The sequence below is a fragment of the Schistocerca nitens genome, chromosome 5, assembly GCF_023898315.1.
Source record: "Schistocerca nitens isolate TAMUIC-IGC-003100 chromosome 5, iqSchNite1.1, whole genome shotgun sequence".
NCBI classification, from domain to species: Eukaryota; Metazoa; Arthropoda; class Insecta; order Orthoptera; family Acrididae; genus Schistocerca; species Schistocerca nitens.
This window is the reverse complement of record NC_064618.1, coordinates 494377782-494402913: the sequence shown is the minus strand read 5'-3', so window position 1 is coordinate 494402913 and position 25132 is coordinate 494377782. Positions and strand designations below refer to the sequence as shown.

Genomic DNA, 25132 nt, shown 5'->3' with positions numbered 1-25132 from the left:
TGATTCATCCTCTCATCTCTAAATGAAACTTCGTGCATCAAATATACCACCAGAAACTGCTTATTCAGTAGATGGTTTGTCATGGTACTTCGGTAGTAGTCTTCTTGAGAGGCTGTTTCCCTCGGTGGGCTGGACGCCAGACATCCGTGTGTTCGATACGCTACAGGCCGAGGCCATTACCGCCGTTTGTAACCCCCTCCCCCCCCCCCCCCCACCTTCTATACACACACCCAGAGAGAGAGAGAGAGAGAGAGAGAGAGAGAGATAGGACGTAGATGGACAGACGGACAGCCACAGAATGATGAGCAAGGGGAGAAGGGCACTGAGATCATAATACAGGTAAGAAGTAGTGTGTATGAAAAGTGTTTTGCGAATAATTTCTAATCGGTAACCGAACCTTACAAAGACAATCAAGTGTGTTCAGAAAGAATGTTTCATTCTGCAGTGGAATGTGCACTGTTTTGAAATTTTCAGGTCATATTAAAACTATATGTTCGACCGACACTCGGTCGGCGAACATCTTATTTTGCGTGAGATGCTCTTACTGACTGAACTGTACAGTCACTATTCGTGATCTTCCGTCGTAGCTTCAGTGTTACTAGTATCTCTCCTCTATTTTCCAAACTTCCCACAGCCTCTCCTTGTAATGTTATGTGTGCCTCACTGCTTTTTTTAAACTAATTTGTGTCTGATTTTATTCTGAGAAGCTCAGTAATGTACGTAAATACCGTAAATGTAAATTTGATTCAAAATGTACTTTAAGTCAAGTGAAGCGCAGCTGGACAGCAATAAACTCTTTAGCGCACAATCCCCGCAACGATAGTAGTAGTGAATCTTTGAGTATGGACTCTAGAAAAAAGACAAATGATTTATTAAAAAAAAAGAGGACTGTTAATCTGTATCTTGTGGAAACAGGACTTGTTGCTAGGCCGTCTCTCAGAACATATTGTTACATTTAATGACAATTGATATTTTAGTGATAAAACCGACTAAAGTTGTCAAACATTTATGGATACAAATTTTCTAGAAGTGAAGAATAGAAATATCTTGCTTTTGGAAAAGGAGGTGAACTTCACTATCGTCGCCGTCTATCAATCAATTGTAAGTGTACAAAGTTCACTAAAATACAGGAAAAGAAACGCATTCTCTATGGTTTTCGTTCAATAAGTAACAATTTCTCATAATTTCTTAGTTACAGTAATTGGATTATGTTCTTCTACAATAGTATGGTGCTGCACTCCACTGACCAATTTTGATGTAGCAGGACGTGTAGTTTGAAGGAAGTTTGTGTGCTAAGCAATCTCCTTTTCTCACGAAAAGCAGATTGCTGTTTGATCTTATTTACTGACAACAGTGGTCCCTTAGGTATGAAGAGCTACGAAAACTTGGGCTCAAAGCTATCCGAAATACGGCCAAGTAACTAACAGAGTTGTATTTTAAACCTTAAAGAACAGTAACTTCCTCCAAATTGAAATACGTCACCAACTGGTGCAGAAACTGATCATTCAAGGAGGGAGCAACCAGAATTCAGGTACCAGTTACGACTTAAAGTAAAAATCTCAATCAAAAATCAATCTCTCTCTCTCTCTCCAAACACATATATAAATATTCATATTATTATTATTATTATTTATAAAAGTCATTTTATGTCCTGCATACTCTGCTGGACTAGAATTCCAGTGTAATCAGCATTTAAATATTCTAAAAATTTCATATTTTGGTGTGAAAGAAACAGTGAATATTGATGATAGTCGGTTCGTTGGTCTGTTAGGTGTGCTGGGAGGCTTCAGTGGAGGAGCATAGGCCGCGAAGTACAAACGATGTGGTTCGAATCCCGTTTTTTATATGTTAGAAATGATCAGCACAGACCGTACCGCACCAAGAGTGGGAGAATTTTGTGGTAAACTAACCGATTACCTCGCGTTACTCGGTTACTAATTTAGCTCAAGATTTATATTAGATAACGAAAGGAACGTCATACATCTAGAGTGGAAAACAAACTTTACTTGTTGCAGTACAATACCTACAGATGTATTTTAAATGTTTCTCTTGTTGATATTGTAATTGGTATAGTGCTCTAAATTTTTCATGCTTGAAAGATGTGCAATATTTCTCATATTTTCTATTTACTTTTGTGAGCAAGTTTTTACTTTGTAATTAAGTAGTTAATTTCAGGAAGTGTACTATTAGTATTGTTCTTATAAATATAAATAATCTGAATTTTAATAAGATGGAAACCGTCTGATTGCACCAGTGGCACTGCGTGGTTATCTGCTACTTGGTACGAGCCCTAAATTTGTCACACCCGCCCTTTTTCGCTATTAAGCAAAAGATAATAGATTCCTTTGACAAAGCATAGCAATATTTGGTTAATACTTATGGAAAGAAGATAGGGGTGCTGCAATTTAATTTCTGTGTATAATTTTTTGCATGTCCCTTATGCTAAACAGATCGTTTTAGAAGATTATTTATGTGACTTGTCCGTGTGAATTGTCAGTAACAACAAAGAGAAACGTCAATACTTATGATAGTTTCAACAAAGAAAATATATACAGTCATGCATTGAGAAGTAAGTAATTTGCTACATCTGGGCTTCCGTAGCAATAAATTGTGCTGTTCTGATTTAAGTCTGTCAATAGGACCTGAGTAGACATTTCCACTACCCGAGGCTCATCCACTCTGCATATGGACAGGCCCGCTCCACTAACTGATGGGCTGAAATCAGTTAAACCATGATTTTTCGTGTTCAGGAGAATTTCACCACTCGCAAGAACTTGCTTTGACATAACTTTTTGTAACGTTAGAATGACAACAACAGTAACGAATAGTCATGACAGAGACTGACATCAAGGAGTAGAGTGCTAGTAACAGGGAGAAAAGTATTAGTAGCAGAAGATAATGGGAATGCTTATACTGCGGTGCAAGCCCATCATTATGTTACCACAGAATTTGTTGGCTAAAACATTTAATGTAAAATGAATTTCCCCCAGACTAGAGATTTAGAGGACCTAATAGGAAAACATATCGGAGTCTAGAGCACAACAGGCATCCTGTGGGGTATGGGGAACAGGTGATATATATCTGAACCCCGAATTTCGATGGTGAATGATTACGTATTAACTGAACCATGGCGTTATCTTTCCATGGGAGCCATGTGTTAGGTTGTAGAAGTAATAGTTGAAGAAGACTTTTGACTGGGAAAAGGAGCTTATTAGGGCCAGAGGTGGTTGTTCTGGGTACTGATTTCTCAGGATCTATGCACTCAAATTGCGTGAAAATGTAATCACATGTCAGTTCTAGTATAATATATTTGTCCAATGAATACCCGTTTATCATCTGCATTTCTTCTTGGTGTAGCAATTTGAATGGCCAGTAGTGTACTTCCTCCAACTCCCATTCGCCAAGCGTATCAGTCTCTAACTACGAGTCGGTGGTATGTAGAATTCAAACACATTATGTTACAGAATCTCTTATCCACGCATCATATAAATTTAATGCTTCAGAGTTTGTAACTTTTAACGTGAGACCTTGCCACCGAAGTAACTCGGAACATTTTCAAATACAACATTTATGAGAACTGTGGAGTAACGTCGCTCGTTTTTCAACAGCCGAGTGTTCGGAATACTCTTTTCTGACGGGCGGGAAAGCTTTTAGCGATCAAAGGCGACTCAGCCCGGGGCCACAGCGTCCCAGAGGCGTCGCTGTGGGCGCCTGCAGCGCGGCGGCTCGAGGGCCCTCGTCCGCTGCCTGCCAACCGACAGTCTTTTCACGAGATACGTGACTGCTCTGCGCAATTTCAACCGATGCTCTGCCAGCATTTGCCACACAACTTATGTATTTTATTTTTAACACTATTTTGCACTGTTAGAGATGTCTATCGACCCAAGTTTTACAAAAGCTCCTTGGGAGAGTAGACGGTGGGGGGGTTGGGTTGGGTTGATCGAGGGAGGAGACCAGACAGCGAGGCCATCGGTTTCATCGGATTAGGGGAGGATGTCAACCGTTCTCTTTCAAAGGAACCTTCCCAGCATTTGCCTGGAGCGATTTAGGGAAATCACAGAAAACCTTAATCAGGATGGCCGGACGCGGGATTGAACCGTCGTCCTCCCCAATGCGAGTCCAGTGTGCTAACCACTGCGCCACCTCGCTCGGTGCGGTGGGGGGGGGGTTCCTGCCTCTTGGTGGCAGATTCTTTTGAGACACTGGGAGTATACAATATGGCAATCATGCATGATATTCGGTCTACTGTAGCCGGCCGGAGTGGCCGAGCAGTTCTAGGTGCTACAGTCTGGAACCGCGCGACCGCTACGGTCGCAGGTTCGAATCCTGCCTCGGGCATGGATGTGTGTGATGTCCTTAGGTTAGTTAGGTTTAAGTAGTTCTAAGTTCTAGGGGACTGATGACCTCAGAAGTTAAGTCCCATAGTGCTCAGAGCCATTCGGTCTACTGTATTTCGGATTTCCTTGTGCAGGAGGACAGTAATGAATCGGGAGTTATGGTCAATTTAAATGTATTTCGGAAAAGACAGCAGTCTATACGTACAAAAATGCGTGGTGTATGTACTTGAGTGTTGGTGTGTACTCTACACACACAAACACACACACACACACACACACACACACACACACACACACACTTCATATACATGTATTTTACATGCTTAGGTTGCTGCTCTTTCTGAAATACTCGTGTTAGCATACCTCGGAAGCTCACGGGGCTATTTAAACCAAACTTGGTACGTACTCGTATATGACAAGGAACCTCGTTCATTCGGTTTATGTGGAACCTCAGGTCATCCGGAGAAAGGATAATCAGGATAAGCTAGAAATTAAGAAAGAAATCCAAATAATGACGAGTAGCTCTCGCGCCGAGGATTCCGTACCAACTTAATTATCTGTTATAGAGAGTTAAACTATCCCGGGAATCGAGAATTTCGACGACTTTTGCCTGTTATCGATGTCAGTACTGTCAAGATATCAAAATACGTGACATAAAATGCCGTTTCGTTTGACTGCATTGATGTAGAAGCTTAAATTTTTAAGCCTGCCAAGGGACCATAAACTTTTGTGTGTGATGTAAATTTCAATGTCATACGCCCACTCTTCCCTGAGAAAAATGGGTCTTGACGGACAGTGTGGTATTTGTGGTACATAATTACAAATTAACAGTTTTCGGATTTTTTCCGTTACTTTTGCAGTGAAATTTTGCTTCTTATCTAATTTCAACAGGTCAACAGGAAGTACCGTACAGGTTTTGATGAATTAGTTCGCAAGTATCAAAATATGTGACACGGATGGTCGTATCTTTGTGTAGACGTATATGCTTAAATTTTTTATGTTGCCAAGAGACCATGTACACTGAAGCGCCAAAGAACCTGGTATAGACATGTATATTCAATAGAGAGATATGTAAACAGGCAGAATACGGCGCTGCGGTCGGCAACGCCTATCCAAGAAAAGTGTCTGGCGCAGTTATTAGATCCGTTACTGCTGCTACAATGGGAGTTTATCAAGATGTAACTGAGTTTGAAGTGGTGTTACTGTCAGCGCACAAGCGATGGGACACAGTATCTCCGAGGTAGCGATGAAGTGGGGATTTCCCACGAGTGTATCGTGAATATCAGGAATCCGGCAAAACATCAAATCTCCGACATTGCTGCGGCCGGAGAAAGATCCTGTAAGAACGGAACCAACGACGACTGAAGAGAATCGTTCAGCGTGACTGAAGTGTAACCCTTGCGCAAATTGCTGCAGATTTCAATACTGGGCCATCAAAAAGTGTCAGCGTGCGAACCATTCAACGAAACATCGTCGGTATAGGTTTTCGGAGCCGAAGGCCCTCTCGTGTACCCTTGATGACTGCATGACACAAAGTTGTACGTTTCGCCGGGCTAGTCAACACCGACATCGGACTGTTGATGACTGTTCGGCGAGCCTCGTTTCAAATTGTATCGAAAGGATGGACGTGTGTGTACGGGTATGGAGACAACCTCGCGAATCCATGGACCCTGCATGTCAGCAGAGGACTGTTCAAGCTGGCGGACGCTCTGTAATGGTGCAGTTGGAGTGATATGGGCCCCTGATACGCCTAGATACGCTCTGACAAGTGACACGTACGTAAGCGTCCTGTCTGATCACCAGCATATATTCATGACCATTGTGTTTTCCGACACTCTACTGAGTTTAAACACTTCCACTGGCCACCAAACTCCACAGACATGAACATTATTGAGCATATCTGGGATGCCTTGCAATGTGCTATTCAGGAGAGATCTCCACCCCCTCGCACTCGTACGGATTTATGGACAGCCCTGTAGGATGCATGGTGTCAAGCTCCAGCACCACTGCAGACATTAGTCGAGTGCATGCCATGCCGTGTTGCGGCACTTTCACGTGCTCGCAAGGGGGGGGGGGGGGGGGCTACACGATATTAGGCAGGTGTACCAGGTTCTTTGGCTCTTCAGTGTACATTAGTGTGTGACATAAATTTCAACTGGATACGCCTAATCGCTCCTGTGAAGAAGGGTTCTTTAACAGTCATGCGACAGAGTGACAACCAGACAGACAGGCAGATGGACATCAGAATGATCCTATAAGGATTCCGACTTGATCGATTGAGAATCGGAACCCTGACAATTAGAATGAAATGGTTTAATCTCCTTAAACACACAAGCCGTTTACAGTATTTTCACATAGCTTCTGATCAAATATTGAAAAATAACCAGTGACTTTTACACATTGAAATAATCAGAAACTTCCTTTTGAGTCAGATTCGTATGTTAGTTTATGCGCAGCACGATCACTAAGGGTTCACGTCAGCATTTGTACGGCATAAACTTTTTCACTTGGTGTTCTAAATAAACCATTATTTTGTCTAGCTGTGTTGTAACCTCTGTATGTGTCATGGTGTCTTTGTGCACCAGTTTCGTCAGCTAATCCATAATCATTGTCGTCATTGTGCGCCTGTCAACAAACGACGATATTTTCATGAGAAATCATCATTCTGGAACAAAAGTGTTCATTTATTTTTCGGTTATTCTTCGAATGTGACACATATGAAGTTCAGACGCCAAATTCAGCAGAAATGTTTTCGAACAATTCTCATTTATCCTTCCTGTGCCTCGCATCTAACGTTTTGTACATGGACGCTACCACCTTACTTTTTCATGCCATTTTATAACGGCAACAAACGAGGACAATATGGCAATGTAAAAATGAAGTTTAACTTTAAACTGACGCCGTGACAGGATCAGTGTATGCTGGTAGACTGAATTTAAAATCGATTCTTGCCACTATAACCTTCGGATTATTAAATATTGTACAGTTATTACAATTGTTCTACTGGAAAAACGACGATCTGGATGGACTGGTCATCTAGATTAATGAGGATCGCATACACTGAGTTCTATTGTATCTGAAAAACTATCGTCACGCCAAGGGGCCCGGGTTCGATTCCCGGCTGGGTCGGAGATTTTCTCCGCTCAGGGACTGGATGTTGTGTTGTCCTCATTATCATTTCATCATCAACAGTGGAAGGCAACGGGAAACCACCGGTGGAATCACTTCTCTAGACGCTCATGCGGTGGACTTCTCTGACGAGGCTTCCTCTATGACAAGACCTGCCGTAGGGCAGAACACAAAGTTTTTTTTTTCATTCTCTTCCTTACTGGAGTATTCTCTTTCCGTGTCACCTTTGCCCAGCTAACTTCTGCAGTTTTTTTCTTCTACCTGAGCTTTGTCAAATCGTGCTTCATCGATTCTTCTGAGTATCTTCAGTGAGTATGCACCCGGATGAAAGCCTAATTTCTGAAGAAATCCTATCTAAATTTCAACTATTAAACGCTAGACAAGCATCACATGCAGCTGGACACAAATACTGTTTTCGGACAGCTCATCCATATAAGACGATTGTCGCACTATTCGTATTTTGTGTTTTCTCATGTACATGTTTTTTCAGCAGTTCAGTGTTGATCAGGTATCTGAGAGTTGGCTTTATAACATTTAAAACAGCGAGTGCCAAAACCTGCTTATGGGTATATGGCTAACCACTGTCTTCTGCTGAAGATATGTAGCAGAGGAAGTGCTGAGAATTCTCATCTATGGAACGTTTGTGTAAGAATATTGCCCACGCTGATTGTTGCATTGTTTTCACACTCTGTACATTGCCCTGATGGCTTTTCCATAACATATTTGTAATGTGTAAATTTCTTTGCCTGTCAGTCTTTAAGCACCTCCCAGTGGTTTTCCACCTTCAAATTTCTACAATGACACAGGCAGGTATAATATTTATCACAGCCTTCTAGATGTCTGCAGTTCGTTTCGATTATGTGGGCAAAGAATTAACAGAAAAAAATGTCTAGCGGGAAGTGAGGATCACAGCATGGGAGAAAGGGACATAGCAGGTGCAGACCCCCAAAGAAAATTTTGTAAAACATGGGTCTAGGCAGATTTCGATTATGAAACTTTGAGATGTCATTCTTAAACTATCAATCTAAGTTAAGCACTAAAAAGTTTAGGTATTTTCGCTGTTTTTCTGTATGCGAATTTATAGTTTATCCCATTGACACAATTAAATGAAGAATGTGGGTGCAATAACTAGAATCAGATGTGCGTTTTAACTGTTACAGAACATATCAGTCGAAGATATAAACCCTTTTATTTGAAACCACCTAAACGGCGTAATAATAATAAGTGTTCTTAAAAATACAAACTAAGCGTGAACTATTCAGCAAAAAAATATCAACCTAATGGTAATATTGGTGGATAAAGAACAAAGGTGGTATACAGGTATGGAGCAGAGGAAAGGGTGTGGGAAGGAGAAGGGGAATTTCAAGTACGCATTGAATGGTTTGGCGTAACTGAGTAGGATTTAGTTGTGTTTATAATGGGGACTGGATTCGGTTAGGCTGAAGAGGCTGCACAGAGCAGAGTACGATTACGATTAAACTGGGAATCTAGGCGAGAAGTAGCGAAATGGCAGTGGTTATGGGAGTATGTGGTAATGCCATTTAGGTAAAATAAGAGACGATCAGCCTATGTGATTTCTTAGAGGATACGAGAATACTCAAAGGTGTAGGAAATGCGAAGGATGCTATAAACAGTATGTATCTTCGTTGGCAGAGGTCGGTCTCTGGAAGTTATTTGGGAATAATGTTGTATGAACAGGGTGTATGGGAGCGGTTTGATGATGTTAGGAGAAAGGAAACTTTACGTTATATTTAGAGTGAAAGGTGTGGTACAATTGATTACAGGAGTTTCAGAAGGCACGGCGACTGTAGATTTGGGACATTGTTTCAGGAAGTGATTAGCGTGCATTTGTAACACGTGGGCGGTTTTTTATAGTCTTGCTTGAGATTGTTGCTATAGTTTACAAAATCAGAATGCTTGGTCTTGGAATAAGCGAGGCTGAATGCGGTGTTTGCAGTGAGGTCTTCGACAGTTTAAGGCGTTTCTGGGATTTTTCCAACGTGGAGTGAGGGTCCAGAGTTGGTGAGTATGTGGAAGGCTTTGAGGATCTGGAGATCAGTGTTGATGTTAAGTTTCCATTCCATCTCCTTAGCTGAAAGCTGAGCCTCAACTCCTCTGATCACAGCAGGGAAGAATGGAGTGCAGCGAGGTATAAGAGGTTAATTGTGCTGCAGGACCTTGGCGTGAGCAAGGATCATGGGTACCAAGGATTAAAGTAGTTAGTTCGTGCGTCAAGAGAGTGTGGAAGTCATGAATTGAGAATTTTATTGTAATAGAGTCTTTACAGGCTATCAGTTAGGATATGTTCATGTTGGTCAGGTGCTATTATATCATCAGAGATAAGGTGTTTGGATAGAGGAATTCCGAATGAGCTGGTTTAAAAAAAGGGAAGGAGGTGAAGAGGAAATTTGGGAAGTGATGGGAGTGGACATATGTTCAGTGATGTCATGTCTGTATGGTGTTTTTCGCTCTTGGGATGTATGGGATGTCAGTACTGTCTTTTATGATGATTGTTTTAGAACGGATTTATTAGGATAGTGGTCGGTCTGATGAACTGGATTTGTTGCGGTGTGGCCGTTTACCAGGAGTATGGTCAGTTGGATGAGATAATAGAGATGTTGAAATTAGAGCTGCTGTTGATCAAGCTGGTCCATATTGTGGTCGTGTTACTGTGACTTCTATACATGACGCTGATGCGGCTGCGGATGCTGTATGTGTTGCTGGTGTTGTGATGGAGCTGCAGTATGTACAGGAATGTCAATAGCTGAACTTGTTGATTGTATACACAACAGCGGAAGGACGTTAGGGACTGCCCCAGTAGTAGAGATGTGAGAGATGGAACATGCAGGCGGACATAGTGAATGTGGGTTAAAGGCGTGTGTAGCTATGAGGGCGGAGTAGAAATATGCATGATTAACTGCTGATAAGTTAGTGGCGTGAAAACCCATTTCTAGAAGTAAATATAGACGCCATTGAAAGCTCAGGCGGCGAGTAGTAGGGGAAGATTAATAGGGTGGTACTAGCGTGGCCAGCGGGATACATACGCTGAAGTGAAGACGGCAGAGGATGTGATGGCGGCACCGGCCAGATAATCGGTGATAAAGGCAGCCATGACGACACAGATAATGAGCGACGACAGCTACGGCGATGGCGATGATAGTGATAACAATGGGAACCGCAGAGCTAAAGCGACCAATTCTGTGATGCATTGTGGACGAAAACGTCGTATTCAACTACAGATATGACCATGAAAGTAGCGCATCTAGTTAATACGTAAATGAAAGGATTAATAAGAGATTCCAACCCGTGGAGCCGCGCGGGATTAGCCGAGCGGTCTTTGGCGCTGCAGTCCTGGACTGTGCGGCTGGTCGCGGCGGAGGTTCGAGTCCTCCCTCGGGCATGGGTGTGTGTGTTTGTCCTTAGGGTAATTTAGGTTAAGTAGTGTGTAAGCTTAGGGACTGATGACCTTAACAGTTAAGACCCATAAGATTTCACACACATTTGAACATTTTCCAACCCGCGGAAGCGGAAGTAGGTATCTATACTTCGATTTGTTAACCTTTCAAGATTGGAGTGAGGGAAAGATAGTGATGCTGAAGCCAAGCCACGTTGAAGTCATGCGTAAGCTCATTATACAGGATATACCAAAAAGGATCATCCGATTTAAAAAAAAAAAAAAACATAGCTATTATGCCATTTGAGATACATGCGTGAACAGCATACTGTCGAGTTTTACATGGTTCCCGCTAGTTAACAGCAGTATGCGCACACTTCAGTTTTAGTAAAAATGTCGGAATGGCAGAAAGCGTTTTGCGTTCTACTGTTCTACGTTTTGCGTAGTGAGGTCAGTAATAACTGTTCAGCGTGACTTTCGTACTACGTATGGTGTGGATCCTCCTACAGCACAGAGCATTAGACGATGGTATGAACAATTCCGAGAAACAGATTGTTTGTTAAAGGCAAATCGCTGGGCCGTCCCCGAGTGCCTGACACAGACGTCGAACGCATCCGCCATAGTTTCGCAAGGAGTCCGCAGAAATCTGTTCGCCGTGCAGCTCGACAGCTTAACATGCCCCCGATGACCGTCTGGCGTGTGTTGCGTCGACGTTTACCCATGAAACCATACAAAATTCAGCTGCCGCAAGCTCTTCGTGAAGGTGACGTGACAAACAATAACGTGCGGAGTTCTTTCTGTAAGTGCGTTCTTGGCAAGATGGGTGCTGACAGTTTTCTTCCACGCTTAGTGTTTAGTGACGAGGTAAACCTCCATTTAAACGGAAAGATGAACCGTCATAATGCGAGAATATGGGGCAAGGAACAACCACATGAAGTTGTACAACATGAGAGGGACTCTCTAAAATTTAATGTGTTTTGTGCAGTTTCACAGGAAAAGGTGTATGGTCCATTTTTCTTTGACGAGAACGCTGTTATAGGAAGCACATATCATGTTTGTGAACTTTCTTTTTCTGCAGTTGGAGACCGATTCGAACGACTTCATTTACCAACAGGATGGGGCACCACCACACTGGCATCTGGAAGTGTGGGAATTTTTAAATCAAAGGATTACTGAACGATGGATCGGTCGCACTGGACCAAATGATTCAGCCTTACATTACTGGCCGCCAAGGTCAACGGACCTGACTGTATGTGACTATCTTTTGCGGGGGTTTGTAAAAGAGTCTGTTTATGTGCCTCCGTTACCAACAACAATGAATGAACTGAGACATCGCATAATAGCATTTGTGGAAGCTGTAACTAAAGACATGTTCTACATCTACATCTACATACATACTCCACAATCCACCATACGGTGCGTGGCGGAGGGTACCTCGTACCACAACTAGTACCTTCTCTCCCTGTTCCATTCCCAAACAGAACGAGGGAAAAATGACTGCCTATATGCCTCTGTACGAGCCCTAATCTCTCTTATCTTATCTTTGTGGTCTTTCCACGAAATGTAAGTTGGCGGCAGTAAAATTTTAGTGCAGTCAGCTTCAAATGCAGGTTTTCTAAATTTCCGCAGTAGCGATTTACGAAAAGAACGCCTCCTTTCCTCTAGAGACTCCCACCCGAGTTCCTGAAGCATTTCCGTAACACTCGCGTGATGATCATACCTACCAGTAACAAATCTAGCAGCCCGCTTCTGAATTGCTTCTATTTCCTCCCTCAATGCGACCTGATAGGGATCCCAAACGCCCGAGTAGTACTCAAGAATAGGTCGTATTAGTGTTTCATAAGCGGTCTCCTTTACAGATGAACTACATCTTCCCAAAATTCTACCAATGAACCGAAGACGACCATCTGCCTTCCCCACAACTGCCATTACATGCTTGTCCCACTTCATATCGCTCTGCAGTGTTACGCCCAAATATTTAATCGACGTGACTGTGTCTAGCGCTACACTACTAATGGAGTATTCAAACATTACAGGATTCTTTTTCCTATTCATCTGCATTAATTTACATTTATCTATATTTAGAGTTAGCAGCCATTCTTTACACCAATCACAAATCCTGTCCAAGTCATCTTGTATCCTCCTACAGTCACTCAACGACAACAACTTCCCGTACACCACAGCATCATCAGCAAACAGCCGCACATTGCTATCCACCCTATCCAAAAGATCATTATGTAGATAGAAAACAACAGCGGACCTATCACACTTCCCTGGGGCACTCCAGATGATACCCTCACCTCCGATGAACACTCACCATCGAGGACAACAGAAGTCTTCGAGCCACTCACATACTTGGGAACCAATCCCATATCCTCGTACCTTAGTTAGGAGTCTGCAGTGGGGCACCGAGTCAAACGCTTTCCGGAAGTCAAGGAATATGGCATCCGTCTGATACCCTTCATCCATGGTTCGCAAGATATCATGTGAAAAAAGGGCGAGTTGCGTTTCGCAGGAGCGATGCTTTCTAAAGCCGTGCTGATGCATGGACAGCAACTTCTCTGTCTCAAGGAAATTCATTATATTCGAAGTGAGAATATCTTCGAGGATCCTGCAACAAACCGATGTTAAGGATATTGGTCTGTAATTTTGAGGATCCGTCCTTGTACCCTTCTTCTATATAGGCGTCACCTGCAGTGTGGGAACAATTTGAATACCGCATTGACATATGCCATGTATCTCAAGGGGCAATATTGAACATCTATGAAAAGGTATGGAATTTTTTTTTTTTAGTTTCCATGTTCATCAAAATACAAAATTCAGTGTATATACTTATTAGTTTCAGAAATATACAAATAGCAAATCGGATGATTCTGTTTGATACACCCTGTATTTATCTTTATTAGAACAACAAACAAAACAGCACAGAAACTATACTGCGCAACAGAATTAAAGAATCACTTTTTGGAAACCCCTAACTGTCTTCCATTACGACACAGAAGTTTGAAATTTCATTTAAAGGTCACTAAAACCTTCCTCCGTAACGGTGACAAAGCGTGGCGTTCTGCACCGTCACCCTCGTGCTAGAAGACGCCTCGAACAGCGAGGTGTAGACACACGAGAAAAAAACGCCAGAGCTCAGATGTTCGTGTAATATGTAAGATGGGTTAATGATGTCACACTGTCACATTCGTGAATACGTCGGCAAAGGATCCCTCTAAGGCCCCACAGCTCGGAGATACCCTGGGTGGCAACCACCCGCATATATTGATAACTTTAAAAATGCGCCTTTACAGCGAAAACTTTCGACGTAGTCCTAGATCCCTGCATGCAGGCAACTGGCATTGCAGAGGTGTCAAGTAGCTGGTTCCTCCTGCAGGCGTCTAGGTTTTCTCTGTGTATGCACATTTTTAAAATTCGCAGTAAATTTTGGGGGATGCCTCCGAGGGTATTGCCGAACTGAGGGTCTTAGAGCGACCCTTTGCCGTTGTATTCACGCCTGTGTCAGTATGACGTCGTTAAAGCATCTCAAACGTCACATGAATTTCTGAGCTCCGGCCTTTCTTCGCATATTTCTACACTATTCGTCGAGCCTGAGGTTGGCATCGCAGATCGCCGTACTTCGCACAATTACAGAGCAAGATGGTAGGCATCTTTGAGTCAAACTTCCAACTTATGGGTCGCAACAGAAGACAATTACGGGGTTTCTAAAAAGAAATCATTAATTTTGTTGCGCAGTGTACTTTCTGTGATGTTTTGTCTGTCGTTTTCGACCGTGAAATGTGCGGAATCAGTGCCCCAAGGAAATGGAAGGTTTCATTGACGCCATTTATGTCACACTCTGAGGCCCTTCCATGTCATTTCTGAGCGGTGGAGTGTCTGAAATGTTTCCCTCGGCCACATATAAGAAAACCTCGCGATTTCAACGCTGGGTGTCACCGTTCTGAACTCCATTTCGTCAACCTCCCCATGGTGTGATTCGTCAACGGCGGCGTTGGGCAGAATTACGACGAAAATTGGTGCTTATATTACGTCATTAATCAATCTTAAACTTCACATGAACTTCTGGGCTCTGTCTTTTTTTCGCATGTGTCGACACCTCGCTGTTCGAAGCGTCTTCGAGTCCGAGGCTGACGTCGCAGGGCGCCACGATTTTGCACCATTAAAGAAGAAGGTTTTAGGCACCTTTGAGCAAAATTTCAAACTTCTGTGTCGTAATGGAAGACAGTTATGGGTTTTCGAAAAAGTAATCCTTTACTTCATTTGCACAGTGTTGTATTTACTCAAATAGGGCTTTTTCCCTTCGGGCCATTGACAGCAGATGAAGTCGCCTTAATCCCATTTTGAGTGAGTCATTGTAGGACAGAAATTGTGCTGCTCTGCATTTTAAGTGCTTATGTTCTCTTTTCTGATGAGATAGGATCTATAGGATAACTTGGCGGACTGTCTTATGCTTCAGCCTCTGGCTGTGAGAGTATTATATCCTTTTTAATCTTGTATGTTACCACGCTTCTCTCACAAATTACTTGGGAGAACATTTTGAATGTAGTGGAATGGTTCATCCCAATGTGTGATTCAGTATTGTTTTGTGAATGATCAACCAGGCACTTGAAACCTTCGACTTGTTGTACACTTCTTTCCATTTTGAAACTTCCTGGCAGATTAAAACTGTGTGCCGGACCGAGACTCGAACTCTGGACCTTTGCCTTGTATCTGATACTTGATTTCAGGTTGTTCGTATCAGTACATCCATGGTCATACCATGCGAAACGGAATAACACATTTCGATACAGAAATAGTGCGCTGATATTGGGTTATTAATTTAGCTACAAATACTCAGTAACCGGTTTTTCACATCAATGTAGTCATTTCTTGCCATTTCTCGGTCTACCGCTAAGGTCAAATGTAAGTACAGTTTTTCCATTTTATTCTAAATTTGATGTGAAAACATGACAGGAAGTAAATTCTACCTAATTTAGACACTGTAGTTTAGTGTGTCTGGAGTAGGAGGAGATTAATGTTTATCGTCCCGTCGGCAACGAGCTCATTAGAGACTGAGCAGAAGCTCGGATTATAGAAGATGGAGAAGGGAAATCGGCATTGCCCTTTCAAAGGAACTATCCAGGCATTTGCCAGAAGCGGTTTAGCGAAATCACGGACAACGTAAATCAGGATGGCCGGATGCGGGTTTGAAGCGTTGTCGCCCCGAATGCGAATCCAGTGTTCTAACCACCGTGCCAGCCCGCTCTGTAAATGAGTGTGTCTCTTTGTGCTATTAGTAAGAGATTTTATCGCTTTCATACTTTGTTTATAGTTTAATCGCATGATCGAAGATTATTGGTTCGACGCTAGTTTGTAGCTGAGACCACAGGTACCCAACATAATAACTTTCCCGGTTTCGGGACACATTTACCTTTTATTTTCCTGAAAATACATCTTAGACTGCTGTGACACAAAAGCATAAATGGCGTAAAGTTCATTTTTCTGTTTTATACACGTAGTTCGACGATACAAATGGCAAAGAGCAAAAACCAAACCTGACTTTTCCCTATCTTTGATTGAGAGTAGTAAAATATGGAAGATTTGGTGCGAAAATATGTAAATATTTTTTTAGTTTATTTGCCATGGAGGAACAAATTTTATGCCATCTCGGAATTATCTATAAAACATCGCTGCTTTGTAAACGTCAGTAACTGGAAATAATAATGTTAACTTTTCACTATTAATTATGTTTCACAATTTGCTGGACGGGATGAGAATCAGCGACTTCGCGCCACGACTGCGGTTATAATACATACCGAAAGAAACCCAACACCATTTCCCAACTCTGACTGACTCTTGCAAACAACTGTACTGGGAACAAACGCTGCTCTGCCGGAGAATTGTTTGTTACGCCGTTATTCCAATATTTGATAGCAATCTCGTACACACCTGCTCTGGTACTTCTGTAGCGATGAAGCAAATTAATCACTGAGCCAGAACGTCGGTAAAAGCCATACCCTGCGCATGCACCCAGTCTCCAGTCCAGAAGACAATATACTACCCGCGCATAGCACGTAACCATTTCACCGCGTTAAGTGAGCCTCGATGTTCTGTCGAAGATATGTTTCTTCGAATAATCCATGATCTGGTACCACGACCCGAAGGTCTGCAAAGCCAACAATGGGCGGGAGAGCGGCAGGCTAACACCGTTCTCCTCCATACCGCATCCAAATGACACCATTGGGTGAGGATGACATGGCAGTCGGTCGGTCCGGACTGGCTGTCTGAGGTCAGGATGGCGGAGCTTAATACCGGATCGATTAATCTGAATGACCGACGGAGAAAATAGACGGCTTCACGGCCTGCGAAGCGCTGCAGTCGCCTACATAGCGCCGACCACTATTCCTCACGTGAAAGCTCCGGCCAACAGTTGTCACCGCGGTTGAGATAAATATGGCCGCACTGCCGGCGATAAATCAGTCGGGTATTTGATTCTGTTGCTTGCAGCTGCTGTCACGCACGACTACGGACTATCTCTCTACATTATCACATCGTCTTGGTTTCTCTCTTGATTCCATTTGAAATCTGTTTGATTGTCGTTGACTTGCTCTTCTCGTGTTGTCATCGTGAATGTCCCACCTAGGACACTTGTCGTTTGGTCTCACCATCGAGCTATGGGACTGCACGGGCCCTCCCCGGCTTCGGTATCGAGTTGGTTCTTCCCACTCTGTCCGAGATTCGGCCACCTCGCGGCTACAGCACGTGATCTTCTGAAATCAGAAGCACCAAATCTCCCCAAGTCTGCAGAATGTTAATCTGTATGAGTATTTGGGGGGGGTGGGGGGGTGGGTTTGGTTTTTAATCTTGCTGTGAATGCAGTTGCACAAAAATTACGTAACTGTCGCGTAACTGTATGAAACCAATTAGTGCCCGTCATTCCATAAACGAATATTCAATTTCTTCACACGCACCATCAATTTATTGTATCAAACAATAACTGAATGGCCAAAACTACGTCAGAATAATCCATTTCTCGTCGTGGTTATTGGACAGTGATGGAAACATCCTCCACTAACGGTAGAAAAGTTTGCATTCAGTTTCTGATCAGCTATTAGTGGACCAAATACATATTTCGCCATTTCTTCGTAATTTAAACCATGTTAGTACTCACGGAACGTGTAAAAGAAATAAAAGCTGGTGTTAAGGATTGTTGAATAAGAGTCACGAAGTTCAACAAGGAAAAGCACGAAAAAAACATAAAAACAAGAAGAGGCTCCATCATTCCTAGATTTCTGGAATGAAAAGGATATTACAGGTTCCTAAAAAGTCAAGTTCATATGTAATATAAAGCTCGTGCTGTTTCGTCTACAGCCACATTTACTACTCCTATTTCTAAGCGAGGTTACAGTTTCATAAAGGTACGGGAGAATGTAGGGAAGTTTCAAGAGTGTTTTCAGATGTGACCCAAATTAATAGTAATCTTCCTGTTAAAACGCTAGACTTTTAAGTTCTCCCCGTTATTTTTGCAATATTTTTACGGGCAGTTAAGAAAACAAAGCTTCAATCACGTATACAAGACTCTAGTTGGTAATGTAATTAATTATGAGCAGCATGATATTAAATGGGATGAGCTTAAGATATAATGACAAGTGTGTGTATGTGTGTGTGTGTGTGTGTGTTTGTGTGTTTGTCTGTCTGTCTGTTTCTGTCTGAAAGTGACAGAGAGAGAGAGAGAGAGAGAGAGAGAGAGAGAGAGAGAAAGAGAGAGATTTCTTATTTGTAATTTTGAGCGCACGTTTATACAACTCAGCGAAACGTATTGTGTGTTTGGGGCAGAGGGCTGCAATGTTCTCTACTGTGCTACAGAGTGAAAAACAGATGGAACTTTTCATATACTCAGGGCAAATAAAAATTGAAACGCTGAGTGTAAACGCTTACTGTCTGTACCGTGATGATAAATTTCATTAGGGCTCCCCATTGCGAAGGCTGATTAACATCGGCTGCGTTCGTTATTTATAATATCATAGCACTTGAACGTGGCATTCGAAATTAATAATAAACAAAGGGAGTAGTGCACCAGCCACAGGAATGTAAACTGTGTAAATTAGCACCGTTTTGTTTACATCAAATGTTCTGTTTTGGCCACAGCTTAATATCTTTTCATAATGTGCCCATTATACTAATAAAAATCTCAGGTTTGTTTTTCTTGATTGCCAAGTGAACTTGTACGGGAGAGCCGAAGTGCATTTCATTTACCAGGTGATGCATGGAAGAGAGGTGAATTTTTTAGATTTACTGTGGCGTGCGTTCCCAGATGACAGCTCTCATATGTGCGGCCCGATTTGGACCAAACGTACGAAGGTAGCGGCAGTGGGTCCTGTTAATAGTTATTTTACGTGTACTCAGTAGGTGTTGAGGTGCCTTACGTCACGCGTAACAGTGAAGTCTCTCTCCTGCAGTGTCTACTCAAGAACTGAATCTGTCCCTTAGCCGTGCGGTAGCGTTCTCGCTTCGCACGTCCGCGTTCCCGGGTTCGCTTCCCGGCGGGGTCAGGGATTTTCTCTGCCTCGTGATGACTGGGTGTTGTGTGCTGTCCTTAGGTTAGTTAGATTTAAGTAGTTTTAAGTTCTAGGGGACTGATGACCATAGATGTTAAGTCCCGTAGTGCTCAGAGCCATTTGAACCAATTTGTCCCTTAGCGTTCGACAAACTTTTATAAGAAGTGCTCATACATTTGACTGACCATCTCCGGCTATTCATCTCGACAGTCGAATAATTTGGTAAAACATTTTGTTGTTGTTTCATAATGTTGTATTTTTGCGCACTACAAGATACACTGAGCGGCCAAAAAAGTTTTTCGCTGGAAGCATCTTAACTTCAGCTGCATTTAGCTTCTCTGGAATCTGCAAGTTCCGTGTTCCACAATGGTCTTTCCACGGTGACACAATGGTACTTGGTGACTTTCTTTCACGGATCCAGCGGTAGACGCTCCCCGAGGGGCGTTGTGTATCACGAAAAAAATTACTTTTAAAATTTCCTGATCTTACGCACCAAAGAGAATTAGACAATAGATAACTTCCTCCATAATACATCTAGCGATATTACCGTGGCATGAAAATCAGACATATTCGAGCCTATACAGAGGATTAACAAGTCTTTCCTTGCCCCATATAACTCGTGGACCGAGTAAGAAATGGGAAAAAATGTTAGTGATACATCAAGTAACCCTAAGCAGTAAATGATCTGGTGCTTGCAAGATATAGACCAACATAAATGCATAAAAGACATGGGTCTGAGGATTTTTATCCAACAGAGGACAATATCGTAATATGAAATTATAATGGGATCCAGACGTTTAGCTGCTTACAGGCGTCGATGAATATCAACGGGGACAGTTGAAAACGTTTGCCCCGACCCGGGATCCCCTGCTTACATGGCAGACGCCCTATCCAACTGAGCCACCGAGGACACACAGGAATTGATCTCTGGCACGCTCCCCGTGAGACCCACATTCCCAACTTACTGTCCACACACTACATTTGTGGTGGACCTGCCCACCATACCCATTACTCGCGGCAGCCAATCTACCGATTCCCGTAAGAGTTCGAGCAATGTGAGTGCATCCGCACCGAAAAAGATAATTGGCCGGTAAGCCTTTATCTATATGAAGATGGTATCTGTCCTTTCGGACATGTCCAAAAGAATAGATACCATGTTCATATATACAATATCGAAATATTCCCAGTTTATATATAACTGATCCGATGAGTTTAAGAACATGTTGTGCCGCAAGAAAAAAGACTGATAGCTAAACATTCAATATAGTTTTTAGTGTAAATATCTTTTAAACATAACAGGTAAGCGGGAGGGGAGAGCGTTGTAGCACGAGGATTGTTACCTAGGAATGTATGTTTTCTGGTCGGTATTTCAATTTAGTGACTGATTTTAGAATCGCATGAAGGAATGCGCACCAAAACGCCGTAGGTAGGAGGGCTACTTGATTTTTCAACCTCCGGTCGGTCGCGAAATTAAAACCACAGTGAAACTCCAGTGTAGCGCTGTGCAGATTTGATGCAGCAGTGTCTCTTTTATGGCCGTCTATCGCATCACATAGTACTTCTCAGTTCTGAGCACACGATGAGCACGTAAAGATGTCTAGGAAACAGTATCTCTCGCCATGTGTGAGTCTTGCTGAGCGGTTTCGCCTCAGCCACATAACGTAACTGATATGCATTTCCCTCTTCATGAAAAAAATACTCGGCCGCATGCTGCAGGAGTAACGAAGACGCTTCTGCACCCCGGACTTGGTTCTCTCTGACTTTCATCCCTTCCCTCACCTGCGAGGACTTTATTTTTGCACAAACAATGAGCTGCAGACCAGTGTAGGGAACTGGCGGAAATCACCTACTATGACGAGGGTACTGGAAAGCTGGTACCACACTATGGCAAATGGCAAAATCGCAGCGGCAACTGCGTAGAGAGGTAGCTGGAAGGTGCAACTAAATGTTGCAAATAAATAATTTTTTTTTACCACTGTGATTTCCGTTTCACGACCGACTGGAGGTTGAAAAGAAATAGCTCTCGTAGTTTCCAGCATTTTCTAATTTTCTACTGTTTTTGTTGTTGTGAGACAGGAGGTTTTGTTTTATGCCGCGTTCACAAATATTTCGTGATGTACATATTCAGGTGCTTTCTATCTAATCTCTCAGCGTGGTTCGGTAGTGAGGGTTAAAGTGCCAACCTATCAATATAAAGGCCTCAGGTTCGGTTCCTTCTCACTCCTATGATTTTTGTCAGTCACTTATCACTTCTTTCCCCTCTGGTGATGTTTACTGACAAGATTATACCGTGGTTCGGAATTATTGTTGAACTGTAGGTCTCACTACAACTGGCTGGGTGAGTTCAAAGATCGGAGGAAAGCAAAGGTGTACCTCCTCCAACAGGATCATGCCTATTAAAGCAAAACGCTGTTCAAAACTATCTTCCGATTGATGACAGCCTATAATATATTAAAGCTATTACGAGGCTATTATTAATTCTTCAGTGATAGAGTTTTGTGGCGAATAAAATGTCTCTACATAAAACGTAACGTCGTGACTGAATCATCAGCGCCCAGCACAAACCAGGAAAGATAGAAATTTGGAGAAGGTGAGGATCTTATACTAAAGGCGTCGTTTAAGAAAAGATTTTTCGAAATTCCAATCATAAGAGGGTGAAATTGGGATGATGGTTTTTTTTAATTGTTGGTATTAACGCAAGTTTGAAGCTAGACGTACCAAACATGGTATTTGGTTTCTCAGCCACAAATAGTGAAATACGTGTTTCGGAATTTGTAGAAATTTAACCCTATGGGATGAAATACTGTGTGTAAGATTTTTTTGAAAATACATCATTATTAAGGAGGTACTATAAGTATTCTTAAAGCTACAGCTATAAACACTGGCATTTGAGTTCTCGGTTACACAAAAAAATAAGTGCTTCAGTGTTTTTGGAAAGTGAACCCCTTGGGGAGTGGTGAAGTAGGTGACGAGATTTTTTTATGAAAATATTTTATTACGACAGCATTTTTAAAGCTAAATCTATGAAAATGTAAATTTGGCTTCTCAGTTACAAATAAAAAATATGTTTCGCTGTTTTCGGAAATTCAACCTCTATGGGTGTGAAACGTGATGAAATTTTTTATGGAAATATTTAATTTTTCAAGCATTTTTGAAGCTAAACCTATGAAAATTTGCATCTGCTTCTCTATTAGAAATGAAACGTACGCATATCACTGTTTTGGGAAATTAAACCCGTAAGGGGGTGAAATAGGGTCAGACTGATTCACTCGCTTATCGTCAACCAGCCCAAGCCAGTAAGGTTAGAAACTTGAAGTTTGGAGAGGGTGTGTATCTCATACGGTGGGCATCGTTTAGGAAGGTATTGTCCGAAACTCCACTCCTAAGGGAGTGAAATAGGGTATGAAAGGCTTTTTGAAAGTATGTAGTTATTAAGGGAATTTTTAGGCTAGAGCTACGAGAACTGGTGTTTGGGTTCTAAGTCACAAAATAAAAAAAAAAATATGTGTTTCACTATTTTTGGAATTTCGACCACTAATTAGGTAAAATAGTGGGTGAAAGTTTTTTTGAAAGTAAGTAATTACTAAAGAATTACTAAAGGATTCTTAAGACTACACTAATGAAAATTGGTATCTGACTTCTCAGTCAGAAATTAAAAAAATGTTTCCACAAGAACGCAAAAGGCATGATTAACGACGACTTATGACTCCAGCTACCAGAATCGCTCTTTGGTCAGAAGTAAATTCGGGAAAGACCATACTTACATGGCCTTAAATAGTGTGAGAAGTTTAGAAGGTGTTGCAGTTGGCTAACAACATAAAAATTCGATTAAATAAAAACAAAATAACCTCTGCAGGCCATAAATTTTACGCGAGCGAAGCAGTGGGCGCTAAGCTAATTCAAGATATTTTTAAGACTAGTTATGCGACATGTGGATGCTTAAGTGGTGTCGTCCGAAGAACAAGGTACCATGACAAAGTTGTTACGATAGAATGCCAAGTAAGCACATTTGCTGCCAGATGCAGCGACAGAAGAGGGACGTCGGCCTACATACGCCCTCATGAGTTTCCGTACGCCACAGCTGCTGAAGACTTACGTCAGAGCGAAGTGCTGCTCCTCCTGCTCTGCAATCATCGCCTTACTACACAGCCAGCAATACGGGAGTTGTATTAGGCAGAACTGTGCAGCAAAATTTATAGTCAATTGTACATTGAGAGAAGAGACTATTATCTTGCACTATATCAAGTGATAAGTTAGTGTTCAACGCAGTGCAAATACACATGCTATTCCTGAGGACACGGGTTGTTACAAACTTAACTATTTCGTCCTGTTCAGTTTACAATAGGGCGATTTAATATTTTGTGTGTGTTGCAGCAACAAGTCGGCCTTTTTCAGAAGTAAATTAAAGAACATGCCACAGTGCTGGCGAGTGTTTTCTCGTCCAGCACTACAGATTAAGCCATATTTTAGCAGTCCTGCACCATCATGTACCTTGAAAAGAAAGACGACCTTCTACCATGGAACTCGTGGTATTTGCAAATGAACTGAGTTTGCTTTTAACAATTTTCCCTGTCTTGAAAATTGAAATTTGTGTTACTTGCCAATAGCTTCTATTTCAAAATGTTTTAACTTGTAAGCGGTTTTTGATAATACTACTTCTTAATTTTATTTCACTTACTTATTACTGATGTATAGTAGATTAATAATGTAACCAGAGACTATTAAAAACAGGATTAACAACTTTTTCTCAATTGCAACACGTTTAAATTTGAACAGAATATATGTTCCTGGGTACATGACCGTGTTGTACATTGGAACTGTCTTTCGCATTTGAAAAAATCTTACTTTTCAGGAATAATACTTGTAATTTCGGAAAAAGGCTGCTGCGTACAATATGAGTGCTACCATTTCCAAACGCAGTAAGAAAATATATTAAGCTTCTGTTATAGTGCTGACTTAAGGGGGAAAATATGAAAAGTGTTCTGAGGAAAAACATTCTCCCCTACATAGAAAGTACATTTTTATGTTATTTATGTTATTAACAATCACTGAACCGAAAGCTGGTTAAAGCCGGAGAAAAGTTCAGTCGACATTTCCTACCAGTGTTTAGAAACTATAGATTAAATGCAGTTGGTGGAAGCGTCTTTGTTGCTGTTGGAAGTAGTTTATTGGAATAGATAGTTCCTGAAAATTAATATAGGTAGAGGCTATACTTCACAACCAGAATAAGTTAATTATTAGTTCCTTTTACCTACCCCACGAATCAGATGATGCAATTGCTGAACAATTGAAGAAAACTTGAATCTCATTACAAATAGGTGACCCACTCATACAATTATAGTTAGTGGTGACTTCAATCTACTGCTATTTTTTGGCGAAAATATTTATTCAAAGCCGGTGACAGGAGTAAAACATCTTCAGAAATTGTAATTAAGGCTTTCTTCGAAAATTATTTTGAGCAATTAGTTCAGGAGCCCACTTGAAGTGTAAATGGTCGCGAAAACATATTCGACCTCTTAGCAACAAATAATCTGAAGCAGCTAGGAAGCATCATGACGGATACAAGGATTAGTGATCACAAGATTGTTGTACCGAGACTACCCGCCCAACATCCAAATTCACCAAAAGTAAAGGCAAGATATATCTATTTAAAAAAGCAGATAAAAATTCACTTGACGCCTTCCTATTAGATAGCCTCAACTCCTTCCCAATTAACTGTGTAAGTGTAGACG

At 41.9% G+C, this 25132-nt stretch overlaps 1 protein-coding gene across 1 annotated transcript in view; it reads left to right on the top strand.

Moving 5' to 3' along the window:
• LOC126260551 (major facilitator superfamily domain-containing protein 6) overlaps positions 1-25132 on the top strand; it is a 359541-nt gene that overhangs the window by 42347 nt on the left and 292062 nt on the right. The gene's annotated exons all lie outside the window — the stretch shown is intronic.